At 34.2% G+C, this 17708-nt stretch overlaps 1 long non-coding RNA gene across 9 annotated transcripts in view; it reads right to left on the bottom strand.

Annotated features, from left to right (window-relative positions):
- LOC123608287 overlaps positions 1–17708 on the bottom strand; it is a 153759-nt gene that overhangs the window by 57685 nt on the left and 78366 nt on the right. For 7 of the 9 annotated variants that reach the window (XR_006717174.1, XR_006717178.1, XR_006717171.1 and 4 more), the window contains one exon: positions 5511–5642. The exons of the other annotated variants lie outside the window; for them this stretch is intronic. This is a non-coding gene — a long non-coding RNA (uncharacterized LOC123608287). The remainder of the gene's footprint in view (positions 1–5510; positions 5643–17708) is intronic. 9 annotated transcript variants of the gene reach the window in all.

Genomic DNA, 17708 nt, shown 5'->3' on the forward strand with positions numbered 1-17708 from the left:
AAAAGTAGATGAAATAATTAAGAAAATTTCCAATTAACTCTTAAAATCCAACAATTCAAATTTTTCATCTGAAAGTTACATCCCTTTACATAAAACATTCCAGTGATTTCAATAATTTTCCTATTTGGATAAAGCTATTTGAAATCACAGCTCCTAATAATTTAAATAATCTGTTAAAATGCAGCTAACCAAGTCAGAGTTAAATGGGTATGGTTTTGGGCACCTGAGCAGCTCAGTCATTAAGCATTTAACTTCAGTTCAGGTCATGATCTCACAGTTGGTGAGTTCAAGTCCCATATCCGGGAAGCACAAATTCCAGTTGAGGTGAGCTTGAACCCCCATCAGGTGAGCATTAGCCCCATTTCAGCTGAGCTCAAGCTCCACTTCAGGTGAGCACAAACCCTGTTTCAAGTAAAAGCACGAGCCCCAAGTGAGCCTCACTTCTCTCTCTATTGGGGTTCTCTCTCTCTCTCTCTATCTCTCCCCCCCCCCGCTCACGTGCATCCTCTCTCTCTCCCTCTCTCTAAAAATAAGTAAATAAGTAAGTAAGTAAATAAATAAATAAATAAAATGGCTATGGTTTTGATCCAAAAACATATGCTCTGAGTAATTTTCGCCTATTCTTATCAATATATATATAACCTATACCATCTATACCATTAAGATGATTAAACCAAGTTAAGGCTCATGTATCCTGTAAATTTCCAAGGGCCAAAATTTTTGTTGCTGACAAATACACCAATGGTCAACTTTACAAAAGGTAAAACATACAAGGCAATTTTTAATTAATTAATTTATTTGTTTATTTTTGAGAAAGAGAGAGAGAGACAGAGGGAGACAAAGAGAGGGCAGGGGAGAGGAGGGGCAGACAGACAGGGAGACACAATCTGAAGCAGGCTTCAGGTGCTGAGTTGTCAGCACAGAGCCTCAAGCAGGGCTCGAACTCATGAACCCTTAGATCATGACATCAGCCAAAGTCAGCTGCTTAACCAACTAAGCCACCCGGGTGCCCCTGAAACAGACAAGGCAATTTAAACTGCGAGAGACAACCAAGGATAAAAGTGGGACTAAAAGCACATTAAGTATGCAAGTATGTTTTATACATACATAACAGTGCTACAGTATACCCAAAGATTAAACATGTGCACGTACATGCACACACACAGACACCCAAATGACCCCTCTGAAGTTACAAAGGAATTAATACTATCTAGTGGAATAACAGATTCTGCACGTGTTGATATTACTCAAAAGTTTGTTTGAATTTAAACCCTGGCATAGCACAGATAAGTGACTCAAAGATAATCAAGAAATTAATTAGCACCCCACCCAAGATCCTTTACACAGTTTAGAGTTTAAGACTAATTCATAAAACTGTATTAGTATGCCTTATGCCTTCTTCATAAATTATTATAAATTATATAATTTAAGTGAATAAACAGAACAAAAAGATGGATCAAAGTTACAGCATTAATTAATATCACCTAAGATTATTAACCAAAATGGAATTATAATTAGGATGGAAATAATTAATAAAATCTGTTGAATTAAACTTATAAAATTAGTCTCATCTACTGTTTCAATACTTGTATTTTTCAGGCAATTTTTATGTAAAATTGTCAATCTTGTCACATATAAAATTTGTCCAAGATTTGTAAATATAGGTCAATTTTTAACCAGTTCAGAAAGTAAAAAAAAAAAAAAAATTTTAAATAATAATCACAGAGTAATTTCTGAAAATGTGTTAATAATTTGTCACAGTTACTCAGATGTTAAGGTTGCTCATCTTGCTCATTGTTATTTTCCCAGACCAAGCACAGTGTCTCCAACACTACAAGTAGTCAATTATATCAAACTGAGGTTCCATCTTTCAGCAGCCTGTACCAAATTATTTTTCATAACGTTTTCCCACCCTGAACATTTATTTTTTTTTAATTTTTTTTTTAATTTTTTTTCAACGTTTATTCATTTTTGGGACAGAGAGAGACAGAGCATGAACGGGGGAGGGGCAGAGAGAGAGGGAGACACAGAATCGGGAACAGGCTCCAGGCTCTGAGCCATCAGCCCAGAGCCTGATGCGGGGCTCGAACTCACGGACCGCGAGATCGTGACCTGGCTGAAGTCGGACGCCTAACCGACTGCGCCACCCAGGCGCCCCTCCCACCCTGAACATTTAGTGCATGTCTGCTTATGTATATTTTCTGGGAAGAGGATTAATATCTTTTATCCCAGACTCAAGTGACTATATGGCACCAAAAATAATTAAAAGCTACAGATTGAAACAAATATGGGCATGCTAAATGTAAGTTGTGTCTCTCAAACACACAGTAGAGAGCTGAGGTCCCTCTAAGAACAGTTCAGAAGAATGAGGTCAACTCTAGAAGGAAAAGGGTTTTTCTGGTTGTTTTTTCATCTTTTTGTATACTCTGTTTTGCCTGTTAATCAAAATTAGAAGATTACAACAATTATTCATTTAATTCGACTGTCACAAATGCAGCTACTGAGACATCTACACTACATCATACTTTAGTAAGGAACAGTACAGTTATCATTAAATGTACCTACCACAAATGAACAAATATGAGGATACATACTAGATAATTCTCTTTGGAATCCAGACTGGCTTATTAAATATTCTTTTTTATTGATTTCTGTAATCCTTGCTTACTCTAACTCAGTAAAATAGCGGCTAAATCTTACATGATAAAGTAAGCTAGACTTCCAATTAATTTTCTTTTACATGCCACTTTAAATCTTCTCTTAATACTGAGTATACCTATTTCATAGGTGAACACCATAGAGTCCTGCCCCAGCAAACTCACTCTACGTGCTCATCCTCATGCCAACTGTAACTAACATGCTGCAATTCCACAACATTACATCAAGAAAAAGCCAAGTTTCAGATTTTACAGTTTGATTACTAAGATTACATTAGCTCATACCAGTGGTTTAGTCACCGTATCAACTATTCGTATTAAATCTTTGGATGCAATGAAAGTTAACAATGCTATTTTTATGTTGTGCAAAAAAAAAAAAAATCATTCAGTCTGTTTTCCCTTTTTGATTACAGTTCATTTAAGGAAAAAATGTTGCTGTATGGCTTGACAATGTTTTATGTGTCTTCGGCTGATAGAACACACAAAACGTTTGAATAGGCCCATTTATTTGAGCAGACGTATTAAATAATACTTTAAATGTGAACATGCATGTCATAAATTTTGTAGTCTCTTTAAAGTAGGATAAATCTGGTATTTAAAATAGTCTTTGTTCAAAGCCATTTTTTTTCTAACAGTCATAAAGGGACTCTGATTTGTGCTGCATGAACAATGCCAGCATCATCATTTTAATGTTATCCATATGGGCTTCTAATAATAGATAAGAGTCTACATTTGTATTATATGTCTTAGAGACATTTAAAATCTAGATAAGGAAAGGCTGATTTCATTGGCCCCATAGTTAAAGGAAAGCAGACCCTAATTAAAAGAATTCTGTTCTGAATTAACTAGTTTGACATGTGCTAATTGACAGTTCCTGTGAAATGGTTCTAATTAAAGTCAATATGTCTTTTTCAATTAAAAGGAAATTAAGAATATACTAATATACATTAACAACTTAATCTGCCTTCAATATCCCATACATCAGCTGCTTTTTCCCCCCTAATGTTATTGAAGAACCATCTGACATGAATCATCTACTGTTTGCTTATGGTATCTCATTATTACTTCACACGAGCACAGCAGTAGTATATGTCCCCTTGAGGAAGAGAGTAACCTGCATATGCTTTAATTTTCAGAGCTCCCAACTTTTAATTCATTAAAAATAAACACACCTTTTTGAATTCAGAAAATGGACATTCTTAGTAAGTTTTGCTAACTGAAAACAAAGACAAGTGTTCTCAATTAGTTGGTCATTTTACTATAGGCCTTAGAGGTAATTGCAATTTGCTGGAAAGAAGGCTAGACTATGTTTTCATCATTTGGCTTGATTCAAAGCAAAGCATGATTTGAGCAACATACAGAAAACATCCTTCAAATTTGTTCTGTTTCCCAAGTGAAATTTTGGGGAAATCTCAGGTGGGAATACTTTGCATTGTATACACAACAAAAAAATAGAAAGCAAAATTGCTCAAATGCCAGCACTAACAGAAGGCCCATAATATTCACTGAAAATATAGCATTAGTGAAGCTGTTTACAGCAACATAATATTCAAATGTGCATTACCAAAGCTACGGTGTTAACAATTTTAATGCTACAGAAGGTAATATTAAACTCAAGCACCAATAATAATGTACACAACATTAAAATCACACAGAGACCTATGGAAAAAATTAAAACTATTTTCTTTGGTATATTATAATTTAGACATTTTAATTAAAATTAAAAGTATGTTAAAGAAGTTTTTATACTATCAAGACACTATATGCAGTCCTTTCATATGAGACAGCAGATATTCTGATGGGTGTTCCATCACAATCCCCTTTCTACAGTTTAAATTCAACCATAAAATGTGGCTACTTATAGCAATAGGAAATTATTTTACTTAATTTTACCAAAATTAATTTAATGAACATTTAATACAGAACAAAAAAAGTAAACATTTTCACTTTTCTACTTTTATTCATTTATATTTTGAAAACATTAAATTTCTATCACTTGTAGCATTCTGAGTATGTATGAGAGTGATGGAGAGACAGTTAGCCAGCCAGTCAATACAAGATCACTCATTGAAAGCATTTTCCCCAAATGTACTCTATTAGTCTTTTCCGAGTAGTTACCAAAAACTTTAATCGGGAACTGTAAAAGTCTAGTGATTTTCCAAAATGGGCAAATGCACATTAACCCATGTTCAAAAAAGCACCTCCCTATGATTATAAATATAATCAGACTCAATAGTGAAAATGCAATGGTCCTTATCACCCTGTGGAGCCCCTAGTCTGACTTCCAATCTCAGGTTCTTGTTCCTCGAGCTGGCATAGACAAACTGCTGCAGTAACAGCATGTACTCAGCTTTCTGAAATGGGAGGGAAGCCAATGCAGCAACTTTTCTGCCCAATTAAAGAGTAGTGTCTATAGCAGGCCTACACAACATAAGGCCTGCAGACTGCATACAGCCATGAAGCAATTGTTCATGACCCACCTACAGATTTGAGAAAGTAGAGCAAGTAGAAAGACAGACAACATGGCACCCATGTCAGCAACAAGAGATATAGCTGTCCCACAGATTCATTCCACCTCTTAGTTTACATGTTATAATACCCCTTATCTAAACTCAGGATACAAATCAACGTGCTTTGTCAACCCTGCCAACAAAGGCATTCACTGCACCCATGCTAACCTAGTAAAAAAAAACCTCCCGACAGACACAAACTAAATGGAACTAAAACTAGGAAAATTCTATAGCATTCATCTAACAGCTTATCTTCCTTAAGCAGTCAGTAAATATTTATTGATGATCCTCATGGTTTATATTTTCTTTTCATCTCTCTCTCTTGCTCTTGTCATTTACTTACCAATGGGTGACCAAAAAAATTATTTTCCAAACTGGAACACTTTTAAGAGTGGACAAGGCAGGGAGCAGTGTCATGGAAGATGGCAGAGTAGGAAGCTCTGGAATCAGTCCCTCCACCAAAACAACTATCATTCTGGCAAACAAACAAACAAAAAAAAACCTGTTAGAATCAACTATTTCAGAACTCTGGAGTCTAGCTGAACACTGGTAGCACCCTAGGGAACACTTGATAAAGAAAAAGACTGGTGAGTTTTGGTGAATTTCAGCATTACATATGACAGCTATAATCCACAACCTTGCTGAAAGTAACCATGGGGACAATGGCCTAAATTCCTGATGCAGCTTTTTGGCATCAGGGTGGGCAGTAGAGACTTTCTCCTCCAAAAACCAAAGTTCTGTGTCTTGATCTATACAGCAGTTCACTGAGGGGCCAGGACAGAGACAGCCAGTGGTTCAACCCATCAGGATGCTTCATTACCATCAATGGAGGAAGTCACAGAGACATAATACCCTTAAAAATTTTTTTGTTCTCGGGGCGCCTGGGTGGCTCAGTAGGTTGAGCCTCCGACTTCAGCTCAGGTGATGATCTCATGGTTCCTGAGTTCGAGCCCCGCGTCGGGCTCTGTGCTGGCAGCTCAGAGCCTGGAGCCTGCTTCCGATTCTGTGTCTCCCTCTCTCTCTCTGACCCTCCCCCATTAATGCTCTGTCTGTCTCTGTCTCAAAGATAAATAAACATCAAAAAAAAAATTTTTTTTTTAATTTTTTTTTTTTGTTCTCTCATTGGATCCAGGTATTTAAGGAAATCTCTGTCAGGTCACTGGCTGACCAAAGATATAACAGAATATAGACTTCAGTGACCATACATGACAAGAAATACAGTCTTTGCAAAATCCACTGTGGAAAGGTCACTAAACAAATGAGCTATTGCAACCTTCATCAAGTAACAACAGCACTACTTGGTGTAGTGGGAAGAATTTGATTTCCTAAATTACATTACAATATTCAAAATGTCCAGATCTCAACAAGAAAATTATAAAGCACACAAATAGGAAAATATTACTTTCATAGGAAAAAGGAAATTGACAGAAACCATCCTTTAAAAGCCTAGACACTGAACTTAGTAGGCAAAAACTTTAATTTACTACCTTAGATATGTTTGATGAACTGAAGAAAACCATGGACAAAAAACTAAGGGAAATTAGGAAAACGACACATGAACAAATAATGAATATCAACAAAGAGAAATTATTAAACAGATAAAAGTAGAAATTATGGAGCTAGACAATACAAAAGATAAAAAATTCATGAAAGGGATTCAACAGCAAATATGAGCAAGCAAAAGCAATAACCATCACATCTGAAAACAGGGCAATTATAACTGCACATTCTGAGGAAAAGAATAAATACAAATAAAGCAAAATAAACAGGGGCCTAAGAGACCTATGGGACACCATCAAACATCTCAATGTGCACATTATGGGAGCCCCAGGAGTAGAAAAAGAAGCAGAAAAAATTTTTTGAAGAAATACTGCTTCCCAATTTTGATGAAAGACATGAATATACACACCCAAGAATCTCAACAAACTCTATGGAGGACAAATAAATCCACACCACATTATTAACAAACTGTTGAAAGACAAAAAATCTTGAAAGCAGAAAGAAAGAAGCAATTCAAGGGTGGCTAGGTGGCTCAGTCATTTAAGCATCCGACGTCAGCTCAGGTCATGACGGTTTCGTGGGTTTGAGTCCTGCATTGGGCTCTATGCACTCACTGCACAGATCCTGCTTGGGAGTCTCTCTCTCTGCCCCTCCCCTACTTGTACTCTCTCTTTCAAAATAAATAAATAATTTAAAAATTTTTAAAAAGAGAGAGAGAAGCAACTCATAATACACAAAGCATTCTCAAAAAAGATTAACAGCCAGGACAGGGGATGGGCTAAATGGGTAAGAGGCATTAAGGAATCTACTGAAATCATTGTTTCACTACATGCTAACCAATTTCGACTGAATTTTAAAAAAGAAAATTAAAAAAAGAAAAAAAGATTAAGAGCCTATTTCTTATCAGAGACTCGGAAGGCCAAATGACAGGAGGACAACATATTTTTAGAAATTGAAAGGAAAAAAATGTCAATCAGGAATTCTGTACTCAGCAAAACAATGCTTCAAAAATGAAAAAGAAATTACAACATTACCAGAAAAGCAAAGCTAAGGGAATTCACTACTAAGTAGATCTTCTCTATAAGTAATGCTAGAGGAAGTCCTTCAGGTTGAAACGAAAGGATACTACAGAGTAACTCAAAGTCATACAAAGAAATAAAGATCACTGGTAAAGGTAACTACATAGGTAAATATAAAAGCTAGTATTATTGAATTTTTGGTATCTTTTTTTATTTCCCATATCATTTAAAAGACATGCACAAAAAATAATTATAGGTCTATGTTAATAGGCACACAATGCATAAAGATGCAATGTGTGACACTAACAATATAAAGGAGAGGATAAAGCTAGAAAGGAGTAGACTTAATTTTTCAACTGAAGCTAAACTGGTATCAATTCAAATAAGTTTTTTTAAATGTTTATTTATTTATTTTGAGAGAGAGAGTGTGCACTTGAGTGGAGGAGGGGCAGAGAGAGAGGGAGAGAGAGAATCCCAAGCAGGCTCCACTCTGTCAGTGCAGAGCCCAACATGGGACTTGCACCCATGAGCTGTGAGATCATAACGTGAGCCGAAGACTCAGATGCTTTACTAACTGAACCACCCAGGCACCCTTAAACAAAATTTTTATCAATTTAGGATGTTAACTGTAATCCCCATTGTAACCTCTAGGAAAATAACTAAAAAATAAACATAAAAAGAAATGAATACACGTGAAACCAATGTAACATTGTTTGTCCACTATATTCAAATAAAACAAAAAAATTTAATGAAGACAGAATCAAAAGGTATACTAGAAAAAAATCAAACACAAAAGAAGGCAGCACATAAGGAAGTGAGGAACAACAACAACAAAAAACATGACACAGAGAAAACAAATAGAACAATGGCAGAAATAATCACTTTTATAATCACATAATTATAATCAATAATCATTATAAAAGCAAACAGGTTAAACTCACCAATTAAAAAACTGCTACTGGCAGAAGGAATTTAAAAAATGATACAACAATAAACTGCTTATAAGAGACTCATTTTACACCCAAACACATAAGTTGAAAGTGAAAGGATAGAAAAAGGTATTACATACCAATAGTAATCAAAAGGGAGCCCAGCTGGCAGTATTAACATGAGACAAAATGGATTTTACATCAAAAACTGTTGCAAGAGGGCACCTGGGTGGCTCAGTCAGTTAAGAGTCCAACTTTGGCTCAGGTCATGATCTCACAGTTCATGAGTTCAAGCCCTGCATCAGGCTCTACACTGACAGCTCAGAGGGTGGAGCCTGCTTCGGATTCTGTCTCTCCCTCTCCCTTGGCCTCTTCCCCTCTCCCAATGTCTCTTTCTCTCTCTCAAAAATATGTAAACATTAAAAAAAAAACTGTTGCAAGAGACAGAGAAAAACATTATAGTGATTAAAGGATCAATTAATCACAAAGATGTAAGAATTATAGGCATAAATGGCAAGGGTGTGGAGAAAAAGGAACTCTCATTCACTGTTCTTGAGAATGCAATCTGATGCAGCTACTATGGAAAACAGTATGGAGGTTCCTGAAAAAATTAAAAGTAAAATTAACATATGATCTAGTAATTCCCACTACTGGGTATTTACCCAAAGGATACAAAAACACTAATTCAAAAAGATACATGCACCCCTATGTTTATTGCAGCATTATTTACAATAGCCAAGATATGGAAGCAACCCAAGTGTCCAAAGATAAGTGAATGGATAAAGATGATGTGGTGTGTATGTATGTGTATGTATGTATGTATGTATGTATGTATACACATACATATTCAGCCATGTAAAAGAAGATCTTGCCATTTCCAACAACATGGATGGATCTAAGGGTATAATGCAAGTGAAATAAGTCAGATAGATAAACACAAATATCATATAATTTCACTCACAGTGCAATTTAAATAACAAAACAAAGAAAAAAAGAGACAAAAAATATTCTTAAATAAGGAAAACAAACTGGTGGTTGCCAGAAGGTAGATGGGGGATTGGTAAAAGAGGTAAAGAGTATTAAGAGTATGTTTATCATGATAAACACTGAGTAATGTACAGAATTGTTGAATCATTATACTGTACATTTGAACTAATATAACACTATGTTAATTATACTTTAATAAAAATAAATTTTTCAAAAAAATTATAAACATATATACATCAAACAACAAAGCCTCAAAATATATGAGGCAAACAGTGACAGAACTGAAGAAATAGACAGTCTACAGTAATAGTTGGAAACTTAAACAGCCCCTTTCAATAATGGATAGAATATGTACAAAGAAAATCAATAAGAAAATAAAGGACTTGAACAATACTATAAACCAACTAGACCAAGAGACATATATAGAATACTCCACCCAAGAATGGCAGAATATCTATTATTCTCAACTGCACTGGAACATTCTCCAGAATCAACCATATGTTAAGCCATAAAACAATTTTCAAATTAAAAAAAATATCTAAATCATTCAAAGTATCTTCCCTGAGCACAATAGTATGAAGCTAGAAATCAATACTGGAAGAAAAACTGGAAAACTCAAACACATGGAAATTAAACAACATACTCTTAAGCAAGCAACCAGTAGAACAAGTAAAGACTCACTAGGCACAAAAAAAACAATTTAAAATAAATACAAATAAAACACAGCATACCAAAACATACAAGGGGCAGCCTAAGAAGTGTTCTGAGGGAAATTCATGGCTGCAAACACTTACATTTAAAAAAGAAGATCTCAAGTCAACAAACCAACTTCACACCTTAAGGAACCAGAAAAAGAACAAACTAAACCCAAAGCCAGGAGAAGGAAAGAAATAATAAAGATTATAGCCAAGAGAAACAAAATAGAGAAAAGCAATAAAGAAAATCAATAAAACCAAAGATTGGTTCTTTGAAAAAAATCAACAAAAATGAGAACCCTTCAGCTAGACTGACTAAGAAAAAAAAAATGAAAATGCAAATAACTGAAATAATAGATGAAAGCAGGGACATTACTACATTCACTTTTTCAATACTATTTTGACTACTTGGAGTCTCTTGAAGTTGCACATAAATTTGAGGAACAGTGGTTCAGTTTTACAAAACTAAAAGGGCTATAAGAAAATACCATGAACAACTTTATACCAACAAATTAGGCAATCTAGATGAAATGGATGAATTCCCAGGAAAACACAAATTACCAAGCCCAACTCAAGAAGTAAAAAGTCTTAACAGACCAGTAACAAATAGATTGAATCAGTTAATAAAAATATGCCAACAAAAGGAAAGTCAGGATCATAAGGCTTCATTAGCGAAATCTATCCATCACTAAAAGAAGAATTAACAACATTCCTTCTCAAACTCTTCCAAAAAGATAGAGAACTCTAACACATTTCATGAGGTCTGCATTAAACTGATACCAACGCCAGATAAAAATAACATAAGAAAACTACAGACCAGTATCTCTTATGAATATATACAAAATTCCTCAACAAAATACCAGCAAACCAAGTCCAAGAGCACATTTAAAAAATTACACATCATCACCAAGCAGGATATAACTCAGGTATGCAATGGTGGTTCAACATATGAAAATCAATCAATGTAATGCGCACCACACTAATAGAAATTAAAAAACAAAACTACATTATAATCTCTATATATGCCAAAAAAAAAAAAAAAGAAAAAACAAAACAAAACAAAAACAAAAGCATTTGACAAAATTCTATGCCCTCTTGTGATAAAAATGCCCAGAAACTAGGATACAAGGAAATTCCCTCAACATGATAAGGGGAACTTATAGAAAACCCATAGTTAATATCATAGTAGTGAAAGAATGAAAGCCTAACCTCAAGATCAAGAACAAGACTAAAATGCATGTTTTGATCACTGCTATTCGACTTTGTAGTGGAAGTTCTAGTCAGAGCAATTACCCAAGAAAAGGAAATAAGATGCATCCAAATTGATAATGCCTTTTAGAAGTAGAAAGAAGTAGAAGTATTTCTACTTGCAAATGGCATGATTCTACTTATACAAAATCCCATAGAATACACACACACACACACACACACACACACACACACACACACACACACACACATACTAGAGCTAATAAATGAATTCAGTAAAGTTGCAGAGTACAAGATCAACACACAACAACTAGTTGTGTTCCTATATGTCAGCAATGAACAATGTGGAAATTAAGAAAATAATTCCATTTACAATAGCATTCAAAAGAATAAAATGCTGAGGAACAAATTTGACAAAGAAGGTGAAAGACTTACACACTGAAAACTATAAAACATTGCTGAAAGAAGTTAAAACACCCTAAATAAATGGAAATACATTCCATGCTCATGAATTGGAAGACTTAATATGGTTAAGATGACACTACTTCTCAAAGTGAAATAAATTTCTCAAATTTATATGGAACTACAAGGGATTCTGAATAGCCAAAATAATATCCAAAAAGTAAAACGCAGTTGAAAGACTCACACTTCCCAATTTCAAAATTTACTACAAAGCTACACTAAGCAAGAGTGTGGCAGTGACATAAGCATAGGTATAGAGACCAACAGAATAGAACTGAATGAGAGTCTAGAAATAAATCCAATCATTCATAACCAGCTGATTTTTGACAAGACCGTTCAACAGGGTAAGAACAGTCTCCAACAAATGGTTCAGGGATAAATGGATAACAACATACAAATAATGAAGTTGGACCCATACCTTACTTCTTATATAAAAATTAACTCAAATAAATGACCTAAATATAAGAGCTAAAACTATACAATTATCGAAGAAAAAACAGGGGTAATCTTTATAACCTCAGATTTGGCAAAAGATTCTAAGATTTGACACCAAAAGCATGAGCAATAAAAGTGAAAGACAAATTGGACTTCATAAAAATTAAAATCTGTTGTACATTAAACAACATTATCAAGAATGCCAAGGAACAACCTAAATAATGGAGAAAAAGTTTACAAATCATAGATCTGATAAAGGATTAAAAATGAGAATATACAAAGAACCCTTACAATTCAACACACAAACAAACCCAAATAAAAAATGGGCAAGAAACGTACATAGTTTCTCCAAAGAAGAAAAAGCACATAAAATATTTTCAATATCTCTAGTCACTGAAGAAATACATAATGAAAAAACTCTTCATATCCACTAAGATAGCTTTAATCAAAGAATAAATTAATAAAAATAACAAGTGTTGGCAAGGATGTAGAGAAACAGGAACCCTTATACATACCTGTTGGGAATACAAAATAGTACAGCTGCTATGGAAAACAATTTGGCTATTCTTCAAAAAGGCAAACACAGAATAACCATACGATTCAGAAATTCTGCTCCTAGGTATACACCTAAGAGAAATGAAAACACATATCCACACAGAAACTTGTACGTGAATGTTTATAGTAGCATTATTTATAATAGCCAAAGGATAGAAACAGCCCACATGCCCTTAAGTGGATACACGGATAAACAAATTGAGGTATGTATGTATTGCATATGTGTGTGTGTGTGTGTGTGTGTGTGTGTGTGCATTCAGACATAAAAAGGAAAAGAGAACTGATATATTCTACAACTTGGATGAATCTCAAAAACACTACACTAAGTGAAAGAAAGCAGACACAAAAGATCACATATTGTATGGTCTACTTAAATAACTGCTTGTAAGGTTTGCTATGATTTTGATTCTTTCAAACACTATGCATTTTTCAAGTAGTGATATTGTTATTTACATTGATTTAATCTACAGTCTCCACAGCGTTTCATATATGATGCCCATCTTTCTATTTTAATCTCTAATGCTTCATTTTTGTCTTTTCTCATTAATAAAAAATACAATTATACATCTAAATCTACCATTAAACTACAATTATTTTAAAGTGATAAAATAAAGCCAAGTGTATAAGGAAAATGCACAGACTGAGGACCTCTCCAAAATTCTAAGATGTCATTCTTAAAAGTACACAGTTTCTGTAATGAATTGTAAATGTTTATAGACTTTTCACCAAGAAACAGGAGAACCTAGGCTTGGTCAAAGCCATGTAAACTAACAAGTAATTTCAGAATCCTAATACTTACCTTTGTATTCTACTTGGGGGAAAAAATGTATTCCCAAAGTTTTTAATCTTTAATATATAAATGTTTGTACTATATAAAATCTTATTAATAAGGTATAATTGTATATATAAATATGGCTATTACTGGACATCTAATTTTTAAGAGAAAATAAGTTTATTTCAAAGCACTACTTAACTCTATTAGCCATGAATTATTTTGGAAATGCTCTCCTGAAACAAATTTGCTGAGTTTATTTTACAAGTTTAAAACCAAGTAAAGAACTACAATGAGATACCATCTCATACCTTTCAGAATGGCTAAAATCAACAATACAAGAAACAACAGGTGTTGGTGAGGATGTGGAGAAAGAGGAACCCTCTTGCACTGGTGGTGGGAATGCAAACGGGTGCAGCCACTCTGGAAAACAGTATGGAGATTCCTCAGAAAGTTAAAAATAGAATTACCCTATGATCTGGCAATTGCACTACTAGGTATTTACCTAAAGAATGTAAAACCACTAATTCAAAGGAATACATGCACACCAATGTTTATAGCAGCATTATCTATAATAGCCAAATTATGGAAGTAGCCCCAAATGTCCATCAAATACGAATGAATAAAGAGGATATGCTGTATGTATGTGTATGTATGTAATATATACATACACATACATACATGCGCATGCACACACACACACACACACACACACACACACACACACATACACACTCAATGGAATATTATTCGACCATAAAAAAAGAATGAAATCTTGCCATTTGCAATGACATGGATGGAGCTAGAGTGTATTACGCTAAGTGAAATAAGTCAGAGAAAGACAAATGTCCTATGATTTCGCCCATATGTGGAATTTAAAAAACAAAACAAGAAGGAAAAAAAAGAAAGAGAGAGAAAGACAAGCAAACCAAGAAACAGACTCTTAATTGTAGAGAACTGATGGTTGCGAGAAGGGAGGTGGGTAGGGGAATGGGTTAAATAGGCGATGGGAATTAAGACGTGAACTTACTGAGATGAACACAGGGTGATGTATAGAAGTGTTGAATCACTATATTGTACACCTGAAACTAATTTTATACTGTATATTCACCAACTGGAATTTAAATAAAACTTAAAAAAACAAATAAAGAATGTTTTTGGGTAGTGTAAATCAAATACAGTATACATTTCTCAAAATTCTTATAGAAGATAAATGGTTTTATTGCTAACATGACTATGATCTGAACATAAAGAAGAAATTCAGTACCCCCATCATGAAAAAAATGAATTACTTCTCCAAGACTAAGTATCTCTTTTTCAAATATCAGTAGGTTTCCCTAAAAGTCAATAAAATCAAAGTGAAACACACAAAAAGAAACTCTGAATTCCTTTATTCATTCATAGTAATATGAAATAAACACAAAACCCACATTTCATTTTGCGTTTATGTAAATATTAAGCAAAGCATTCTAGCTGTTTATATCTTGCTTTGATCAAGCAGGCTTATCTATGAAAAAAAGAAACCGCTATGTTGCTAACGCTAGCTAAACCCATCCTATAAATTCTAGAGTCTGGGGAAAATAAATTTCTTGCAAGAAATCTATCCAATCAATAATCAGAATTGGGAATATGGGATGTCTTGGTCCTTATTGGAAGAACTCCCATTTTTGCCAGAATTGTTATTCAAGCACTTCGGCTATTACTCCCTTCTTTCTCTACGATGTCTCTCTACCTTGAATATTCAGAAATAGTAAGACATCCTCTTAATTTATGCATTAAGGAAACTGTTTGCACTGTTAAACAAATAAACATGTTTCCTACATTTATTTGTTCATGAGTTGAAAACAGAAATATAAGGTGTTTTTAATGTCTTTCTGGCTTTGCCATATAAAATAATTGCTCCCAGGCACTCTTAATTTACATACCATGACTTTTGTGACATTTCTCTCTTTTTGTATTAAGTGAATATTCATCTTAGGTCTCTCAAAGCACAACAACTTTTCTCCTGATTCCGATCCCTTTCTAGGATTCAAAATCCCTAGATGCGTGATAAAGAGACAGTCACTTTCTTGCCAGAAAAAAGAAGGATATATATGCAAGTACATAGGTCACTTTCTAAGTGTTTCCTTTAGTTAGCTTCCTCTTTACTGTGAACACACACAGCTTCATTAAACCGTGCCAATTTTCAAAACACAGCTTACATACAGAAAAAAATTACATGAGAAGAAACCCAATGACTCTGAAATATTCTGTCCAAATGAATGTACTTCTAAAATGTAGCCCTTCTTAAAATTTTATAATATTCAGTAGAGTACTTTTTTTTTAATATTTTAATGTTTTATTTATTTTTGAGAGAGAGAGAGTAGAGGAAGGGCAAAGAGAGAGGGAGACCCAGAATCTGAAGCAGGCTCCAGGCTCTGAGCTGTCCTGTCAGCACAGAGGCCAATGCAGGGCTCAAACTCACAAGCCACGAGATCATGACCTGAGCCGAAGTTGGATGCTTAACAGACTGAGCCACCTAGGAGGCCCTCAGTAGAGTACTTTTTTAAAGCTCTAATTCTTCCACATGTGTCACTGATTCTCAGTAGTCATTACCACAGACTGTGACAGACACCAAGTATCTCCAAGACCAGGTTTCTAGTTGAGTTTCTATTAATGCAATATGTAGGACATATATAAAAGATGCCGAAATAGTAAATAACATGGATAACAACGGAGATATTATGCTGTTTGTTAAGGTTGCTGTGTGAAACGTTCCCATTCTCCTCCTCCTCCTCAGAGCTGTAATTAAAACTTTGGCTGCCTGAAACCAAATATAAGGTTGTGTTCTCTTCACCGAGCTGTCAATCTTTCAACTAGCTGGTTTACAGATTCTGAGAGAATACATGCCCCTGTTTTAAACATGTGGATGAAATATATTCCCTTGGCAAATTCAATTAGATAAAAAATGGAGCTTTTTTTCTTAATTCCACATCACTGTGGAACAGTGACAACCAGAGGACCTTGGACTGTTATCTTGTTGAACCCTTTCTACTTATTAAGTGATGTGTGTCTTATTGTATCCATGCACAAATTCATATTCAAATGTATACACTATACTCAAGGGCACTTAATGTAATACATATTTATAAATCTAAGTTGATAAAACTTTGACACAGATATCACGAATGTATGAAGAAAATGAAAGCAAATGCCATAGCCTGAAATATTAAAAAAAAAAGTTAAAATTCTCATTAGCTCTCTCACATTTATGTTTTCGTTAAACATGTCAGTAAATGTATACACTGCATGATTTCCTATAACATGAATCAAAGGTCAGTTACAAAACATTTCACTTTTCACTTTGCTGATCGATGCACAGATTTAAATAATGTGTGCCATTTTTGCACTGGATTTTTTAAGTGTTTTTTTTTTAAAAACTAAAGAAGTGTTATGCTTCAAAGTTTCTATACAAGCAGGTCTTATAACAAAAAAAGAACCATAATGACAATAACTTTTAGGGTACGCTGAAAGTTAACTTTCCTTGGAGCTGCTTAAAGCAGTCTAAAGAACATAGTCTTTTCCCATTGCTTTTCAATGGTTAAAACATTATACATAGTATGAGTTAAAAGCTAACAAAAATAAGTAATAATAAAATTACTATTATTTTTATCACTCAAGAAACTCAAAAACAGTTGAAACAATTTTCCCAATACTTTCCCAAAATTCTTACCTCTGGTCAAAGTTCCAAGTAAATATATCATGCCCAAAGAAGAATCTCTCTGAAAGCTACAAACCTCTTTAAGGGATCTAAGATTTAACTATGATTTGCACATTTCCAGGCTATTTACTGTGTATTAATATTGCCTCCATATTTTAACTTGCAAAAATGCACAGCAAAAGATCTAGGTGAAATGTATGAAATATCAAAGTTCATCTGTGGCATGCCAATACCAGATACAGTTTTAATGAAACATCTGCACTGCAAATAGAGGAGTA

This window comes from Leopardus geoffroyi, chromosome A1, assembly GCF_018350155.1.
Source record: "Leopardus geoffroyi isolate Oge1 chromosome A1, O.geoffroyi_Oge1_pat1.0, whole genome shotgun sequence".
Taxonomy (NCBI): Eukaryota; Metazoa; Chordata; class Mammalia; order Carnivora; family Felidae; genus Leopardus; species Leopardus geoffroyi.